At 34.0% G+C, this 8,819-nt stretch overlaps 1 pseudogene; it reads left to right on the top strand.

Annotated features, from left to right (window-relative positions):
* Positions 1-6,047: 6,047 nt before the first annotated feature.
* On the top strand, positions 6,048-6,857 carry LOC122202235 (annotated as a pseudogene).
* Positions 6,858-8,819: the final 1,962 nt, after the last annotated feature.

Below are 8,819 nucleotides of genomic sequence, written 5' to 3'. Positions count from 1 at the left end.
AAAAGACCGTCAATACTAAGTGCTGATAAAGATGTGACGTAATTGGAGCCTTCAAATATTGCTGGTGGAGACACAAAATGGTAGAGTCACTTTGGAAAACAATTTGGCAGTTTCTTAAAGAAGTAAACATACACATACCACATGACCCACCAAAACTACTCCTATGTATTTATCCAAGAGAAAAATTATAATATCATGTGAGGTGTAAAATATATGTAGAATGTGAAAATAATAGCATAAAAATTGGATGTGGTAAATGGAGTTAAAGTGTTCTAAAGTCCTTGCATGGTATGGAAAGTGGTAAAAGTACTGTTTAATATTATACTTTGATAAATCAAAGATGTATGTTGAATGGTCTAAGAAAACTACTAAAAATAATAGCAAAATAAATTTATAATTAACAAGATAAAGAGAGAGAAAATTGAATAATGAAAATATTTGTTTAATCTAAAAGATGGCAAGAAACAAGAGAAAAAAGAATACAGAGTGTGTGAAAATAGAACAAATAAAATGGCAGGTATAAACTCAAATATATTTGTGGTTACATTAAATGTAAGTGAACAAGATACTCCAATGAAAATATTAAATTTTTCATATTATATTAAATAGAAACATATATGTGTTTATAAGATATCCTTTAAAAATTAGGATACAGAAAATGTTAAAGCAAAAGAATAAGAGGGAAATCCTATGCAAATACCAAGCAAAAGAGAGAAAGCATCACTATGCTAAAATCAGACAAAGTAGACTTTAAGGCAAAAAGCATCATAAGATATAAACAGTGACACTCCATGGTGATTAAAGGCTCAATCAACCAAGAGGGTTGAATAATTCTATTGCATGCAACAATATAGACTCAAAATACAGAAATCAAAAATTGACAGACCTAAAAGGAAAAACACACACTTCCCAATCATAATGAATTATTTCTAACACATCTCCCTTAGTAATTGGTAGAATATATAAGTAATGATATAGATTTTTAAGTGGAGAATAAATGTTTTATTAATTTCTTAAGTATCACATTTGACACTTATAGAGATGATTAAGAGAATCCAGTTTTTTAAGATTAAACTCTGCTAGGTGGCTCAGTCGATTAAGGGTCCAACTCTTGATTTTGGCTCAGGTCATGATCTCATGGTTCAGTTCGTGAGTTTGACTCCTGTGTCAGGCTCTGCACTGACAGTGTGGAGCTTGCTTGGGATTCTATTTTCTCTCTGCCCCTCCCCAACTCATGCTCTCGCTCTCTCTCTCTCTCTCTCTCTCTCTCTCAAAAATAAATAATAAACATTAAGAAAAAGATTAAACTCTGCTTTAGATAATACATCATGATCCTACATACCCTTTACTCAGTTTCTCTGACTAGTAACAGCTTGCAAAACTATACCACAATACCATAATAGGATATTGTTGTTTAACTATTCTCCCAGTGAAGTACATCTAGGTTGTTTCCCCTTGTTTGGCTATTATGAATAAAGTTTCACATAAAGGTTTTTGTGTGAATATAAGTTTTTATTTCTCAGTAGTACCAAAATATTTTCCAATCTGTAAGCCTTTTGTTTCCGTTACTTGTCTTATTGCACTGGATAGAACTTCCAGGACTATGTTGAATAAATAAATCAAACGTCTTTGCCTTGTTAATTTACGAGGGAAAAAATGAAGTCTTAATGATAATGTCAGTTGTAGATTTTTGTTTTGTAGCTGCTCTTTATCAAGTTGAGGAAGTTATATATTCCTATTTTCTGAGAGCTTTTTTTTTAAATCATGAATGGGTGTTGAATTTTGTCAAAGCTTTTGCTGTAGCAACTGATAGGATCATGTGATTTTTTTCTTTACTCTGTTAATATGATAGATTACATTGACAGATTTTTAAATATTGAATCAGGTTTGCATCCCTGCAATTAACCCCACGTAGTTATAGTGTATAATTCTTGTAACATATTGCTGGATTCTATATGCTAATTTTTTCAAGAATTTTTAAAATCTATATTCATGAGGGACATTGATCTGTAGTGTTCCTAGTAGAGTTTGAGTAATAGGGTAAAATTAGCTTCACAAAATGAGTTGGGAAATGTGCCCTCCTCATGTATTTTCTAGAAAATATTATATAAAATTAGTGTTAATTCTTCTTTAAACATTTTGTAAAATTCTCCAGTAAAACCATCTGAGCCTGGAGATTTCTTACTTGGGAGTTTTAAAATTACTAATTCAATGTCCTTAATAGTTATAGGACTATTCAAAATATCTGTTTCATATTGAGTAAATTGTGGTAATTGGTGCTGTAATTGGTGTTGATCCATTTCATGTTAGTCACTCCTGCTTTCTCTTGATTAATATTTATATAATACTTTTTCCAGCCTATTATTTTCAATCTGGCTATATCATTACATTTAAAGGGACGTGTGTGTGTGTGTGTGTGTGTGTGTGTGTGTGTGTGTAGGCAGCATATACTAGAGTGATGATTTTTAATCCATGCTGCAAATCTCTGTTTTTGTAATTATTGTATTTAGATTATTTGCATTTAGTGTAATTGTTGATATGCTAGGGCTTAAGGCTACCATTTTTTTCTGTTTTTTCATTCTGTTTTTCATTTCTCTTTTCTCTCTTATGCCTTCCTGTGGGTTACCTGACTTTTTAAAAATTCCATTTTGATTTACCTATAGCATTTTTCAGTATATCTCTTTGCACAGCTTTTTTTTTGTGGTTGCTGTAGGTATTACATTATATAAACTTAACTTGTCACAAGCTATGTCACCTTCCCAGGTCAAGTGAAGAATAGAGGCTTTATCTCCCTTTATGTTCCTTTATTCTCTCCCATTTATAATATAATTGTTTTAAATATTCCCCCTATATTCATTCAGAACCACTAAGATAGTATTACAGGGACACCTGGGTGGCTCAGTCAGTTTTAAGTGTCCAACTTTAGCTCAGGTCATGATCTCATGGTTTGTGAGTTCGAGCCCTGTATTAGGCCTTCTGCTGTCAGCAGAGCCCACTTCAGATCCTCTGTCTCCCTTTCTCTGTGCCCCTTCCACATGTGTGTGCATGCAGTCTCTCTCTCAAAAGTAAACATTAAAAAAATAAATAAAATAAAAGTTGGGACTTTAAAAAAAAGACAGTGTTATAATATTGCTTGAATCATTAAAACATTATTTTACAAAAATTAAGAAGAGAAACCTATTATACTTACTCATATTTTTTCATACTGTTACTTCTTCCTGTTCTAAAGGTCCTCATTTTATTATTTACTTTCTGTTTAGAGAATTTCCTTTTGTCATTCCTTTAGGATAGTTCTGGTGACAAATTCTCATATTTTTCCTTCATCAGAGAATGTTTTCATTTTTTCTTTATTTCTGAAGGGTATTTTTGCTGGCTATAGGACACTAATTACAGTTATTTACTTTCAGCAGTTGAAAATGTTGTGCCACTTGCTTTTCTGGGCCTTTATGTTTTCTGATGAGGAATACACCATAATTCAGATTTTTTTCCCTTCAGGTAAGGTGTCATTTTTATCTGCCTGCTTTCAAGTGTTTTCCTTACATTTAGTTTTCAGTAGTTCAGTTATGATGCACCTTAGTATAGATGTCTCTGGGTTTATCCTGTTTGGGAATCATCCAGTTTCTTGAATTATAGGTTTATGTTTTTTGATAAATTCGGAAAGGTTTTCACCATTACTCCTTTTCATACTTTTTCAGTCCAACCCTCTTTCTCCTCTCCTTTCTGAACTCTGATGTCCCAAATGTTAGCTCTTTTGTTACAGTCCTACATATCTGAAGATATCTAAAGTTCTCATCTCTGTCTGTCCACTAATTCTTTGCTTTGTCTTCCATTCCACTGATGATCCCACTCCCTGAGCTTTTTATTTTGGTTATTGTATTCTTTACTTCTGATATTTCCATTTGGTTCTTCTTTACATCTATGTCTTTGCTAAGTCTTTCTACCTTTCTTTGTTTCAAATATGTTTGTAGTAACCTGTTGAAGCATTTTTGTCATGGTTACTTTAAAATTTTTCAGATAAGTTTTAGCATCTCTGCCTATTCTACACTGTGAACACAGTGAGAATTTAAGCAGAACTCTTTACATCTTTACATATGGAAATTCCTTCTGAATATTTGTGATTTTTTCCTTAAATTTTTAAGTTGTCATATGCACACTCACTCAACACAGTTTTTTTGGTACTTTTGTCCAAAACATTCAAGTTATTTAATATAGAAAAACCAATTTATTTCTTGTTATAGTCAGATCTTATTAGTTTATGTTATATTTAAATAAAGTAGGTAATTAAAAATAAAAGTAAAACTAACATACACAACTTAGGATTTTGTTAAGGAATCCTAAGGAACATACACAACTGATCTGTAGTAAGCAGACAATACAATTGGTACTGGAAAGTAGCATACCAGTTACAAGTGTTTATTGTACTGATGGCATCAGTTCATATGCTTTACAGAGAGAATATAAAATATTTTTAAATGGAGGTCAATTAGCAGAGCTTCTATATATTTAAATATCATGATAATTTTCACTAATAACCAAATTTACTAAATGGGAGCCTACATTATTAATATCAGACAAAATAGACTTTAAGACAAGAAAAAGTACTAGAAATAAAGAGGAAATTTTTTATAATGACAAAGGTATCTATCTATATCTATATCTATATATCTATATCAGGAATATATTAATATCTCAGGAAGTAACATTTTTTGTCTGTGCTCTTAACAAGAGAGACCCCAGAATACATAAAGAAAAAACTGATGTAATTGAAAGGAAAAACAGACAATCCCAATAATAATTGGAGATTTCAACATTCCACTCTTAATAATTGATCAAATAACCAGTTAGAAAGTCAGAAAGGACATATAAGGTGTGAATAACGCTATCAACCAACTTGACTTAACTGACATTTATACAACACTCTACCCAAAGACTGCAGAATAAACATTATTTTCAAGCACATGGAGCATTCTCCAGGATAAATCATATCCTGGAGCACAAAACAGGTGTCTATAACTTTAAAAAGATTGAAATAATACAAAGTATGTTCCCTGACCACAAAAAGACAAAATTAGAGATCCATAACAAAGAAATAGGAAGAATGCCAAAATTTTGCAAATTAAATAACATTCTTAGGACATTAATCAATGTAATAGAAAGTATAGAAAATCAATAGAGCCAAAAGTTGGTTATTTGAAAAAGTCAACTAAATTGGAAAACTCTTAGCCTTACCATTTAGAAAGTGAAAGAGAAAATACAAATAACCAAAATTAAGAATAAAGAAAGTATATCATTACTGACACTACAGAAATTAAGAGGATTATAAGAGAATACATGAACAACTTTATGCCATCAAATTAGACAACTAAGATAAAGTGGAAAAAATTCCTGGAAGTACACAAATTACTAAAATTGACTCAAAAAGAATTGAAAATCTGAATAAACTGAGAAAAATGAAGTTGAATGAGTAATTAAATTTTTTCCCACAAAGAAAAGCCTAAGCCCAGATGGATTTACTGGTGAATCAAATATTAAATATTTAAAGAAGAAATAAAACCAATCCTTCACAAACTCAAGAAATAGTGGAAAGAGGGAATACTTGCAAATCATTCTATGATGACAGATTTAGCCAGAAATCAAAGCCAAACAAAGATGCCACACACACACACACACACACACACACACACACAAGAAAACCAATATCCCTCATGAAAATAGATGCAAGAATCCTTAACAAAATATTAGCAACCCAAATTCGGCAACATATAAAAAGGATTACACACTATGACTAAGTGTATTTATCCTAAAAATGTAAGGTTGGTTTAGTATTTGAAGAAAAATTAATATAGTCCACCATACTAAAAGAATAAAGGACAACTCACATGATAATTTCAAAGAGAAATAGACAAACAGTAATAGAGATTTTAAAATTTTTTTTAATGTTTATTTATTTTTGAGAGACAGAGAGCAAGCATGGGAGGGGCAGAGAGAGAGGGAGACACAGAATCCAAAGTGGGCTCCAGGCGCCCCTCCACCAGGCTTCCTTCTGCAACAGGCGTGGGTCACGCTCTCGCTCACGCTCTTTCTGCCGCCATTTTGGTTCCGCGTTCCCCCCACAAAATGCCTGGTGAAGCCACAGAAACCTTTCCTGCTACAGAGCAGGAGTTGCTACAGCCCCAGGCTGAGACAGGGTCTGGAACAGAATCCGACAGTGATGAATCAGTACCAGAGCTTGAGGAACAGGATTCCACACAGGCAACCACCCAACAAGCCCAGCTGGCAGCAGCAGCTGAAATCCATGAAAAACCAATCAGTAAAGCAAAACAGAGCCGGAGTGAATAGAAGGCATGGAAGGCTATGTCCAAACTAGGTCTTCGACAGGTTACAGGGGTTATAAGAGTCACTATCCTCTTTGTCATCACAAAACCAGATGTCTTCAAGAGCCCAGCTTCAGATACCTACATAGTTTTTGGGGAAGCCAAGATGGACAGGATTTATCTCAGCAGGCACAACTAGCAGCTGCTGAGAAATTCAAAGTTCAAGGTGAAGCTGTCTCAAACATTCAAGGAAAGACACAGACTCCAACTGTACAAGAAGAGAGTGAAGAGGAAGAGGTTGATGAAACAGGTGTAGAGGTTAAGGACGTAGAACTGGTCACGTCACAAGCAAATGTATCAAGAGCAAAGGCAGTTCCGAGCCCTGAAGAACAACAGTAATGATATTGTAAATGCTATTATGGAATTAACAATGTAACTGTCTGAAAAGGAGGACCCTTTTTTGGTGTTTCAAAAGAATAACTGCAGCTTGGTTTGAAATTTGTACTGTTTCTATCATTAATAAAGTTATGGCTTCTTGTTGGAAAAAACAAAAAGCAAACAAACAAACAAAAACAAAGTGGGCTCCAGGCTCTGAGCTGTCAGCACAGAGCCTGATGTGGGGCTTGAACACACAAACCATGAGATCATGACCTGAGCCAAAGTCAGACACTTAACCAACTAAGCCACCCAGGTGCCCAACAATAATAGAGATTTTAATACCTCAGTAGTTGCAGGAAAAACTTTTGACCCATCCAGTGCTAATTTATATTTTTTAAAAAAGTTAATGCTGAGGGGCACCTGGGTGGCTCAGTTGGTTAAGCAGCCAACTTCGGCTCAGGTCATGATCTCATGGTTCGTGAGTTCAAGCCCTGCATTGAGCTCCACGCTAACAGTAAATAATAAACAAACAAACAAACTTAAAAAATAAATAAATAAACTTAAAAAGTAAAGTTAAAAAAATGTATCCTGGGACAATTGGATATCCACATGAACTTAGACTCTTACCTCATACCATAAACAAAAATTAACTTCAAATGGATCACAGTCAAAAAGTTAAATGTGGAGTTAGCATATGACTTAGCAATGCTACTTACTCCTAGATACATATCGAAGAGAATTGAGAACATACATGCACACTAGACCTTGTACATAAATATTCATACCAGTATAATTGCCGGAAAGTGGAAACAACCCAAATCTCTATCAGCGGGGAATGGATAAACAAGATGCTATAAACCCAGAGCAATATAGGAATATTATTAGGCCGTGAAAAAGAAATGAGGTTCTCACATGCGCTACAACATAGATTATTCTCGAAAACACTAAATCTGTGAAACGAGTCAGGTACAAAGGGCCTCATATTGAATGATTCCATTCCTATGGAATGTTTAGCATAGGCAAATCTGTAGAGAGAGAAAGTAGATTCATGATTGCTAGGCATTGGGGGAGAGAGGAATGGGCAGTGATTGTTTATGGGTGTGGGTTTCTTTTTTGGGTGATGAAATATTCTGGAATTAGACAGTGGTGATATTTATACAAGTTTGTAATATGTTAAAGCCACTGAATTTTACCTTTGTAAAGGATGGGGAATTTATGGCATGTGAATTATATCTCAAAAAAGTTATTATATATATATTTTTCAAATAGATCATAGAACCTAAATGTAAAAGCTGGTTACTGAGGGTTGGGGCTGGAACTTAGTTTTGACTGAAAATGGGCCCAAGAGAATTTGGGGGGATGAGGGAAATGTTCTAAAACTGGATTGCAGTAATGATTGCACAACACCGTAAGTTTACTAAAAATTATTGGCTTGTTCACTTATGATGGGTGATATTTTATTAAAGTATAGTTGACATACAATGTTATATTAGTTTCAGGTGTACAGCATATTGGTTTGACAATTCTGTACATTACTCAATACCACAAAAAGTGTAGTCACCATCTGTCACTATACAGCATTATTATGATATTATTGACTGTATTCCCTATGCTGTACTTTTCTCTCCGTGACTTGTTTTGTAACTGGAAGTTTGTACCTCTTAATCCCCTTCACCTATCTCACCGTTTCCTCGCCTCCCCTTTGGCAACCACCAGTTTGTTCTCTGTATTTATGAATCTGTTTCTTTGTTTTGTTTGTTAGATTCCACATATAGGTGAAACCATATGGTATTTGTCTTTCTCAGTCTGCCTTCTTTCACATAGTACACTACCTCAAGGTCCATCCATGTTATTGCAGATGGCAAGATATCATTCTTTTTATGGCTGAGTAATATTCCATACAATGGATGATTTTATGGTATGTAAACTTGACTTTGGTAAAGCTGTTCAGAAAAACAAGCCCACTGAAAACAGAAACCAAAATGTCATAGTAAATACTGGGGGAAAGTTGGGGTGGGAAGTTAACTTAAAAATGAAATAAAGAAGGATGACAAGAGGGGCACTGGAGGGCTAAATGTTCTGTTTCTTGATCTCACTGTGGGTTACAGTTTGTGAAAATTCATTGAG

Source organism: Panthera leo, chromosome D2 (genome assembly GCF_018350215.1).
Source record: "Panthera leo isolate Ple1 chromosome D2, P.leo_Ple1_pat1.1, whole genome shotgun sequence".
Lineage (NCBI taxonomy): Eukaryota > Metazoa > Chordata > Mammalia > Carnivora > Felidae > Panthera > Panthera leo.
The sequence above is the reverse complement of the archived record's forward strand: the minus strand, read 5'-3'. Positions and strand labels throughout refer to the sequence as shown.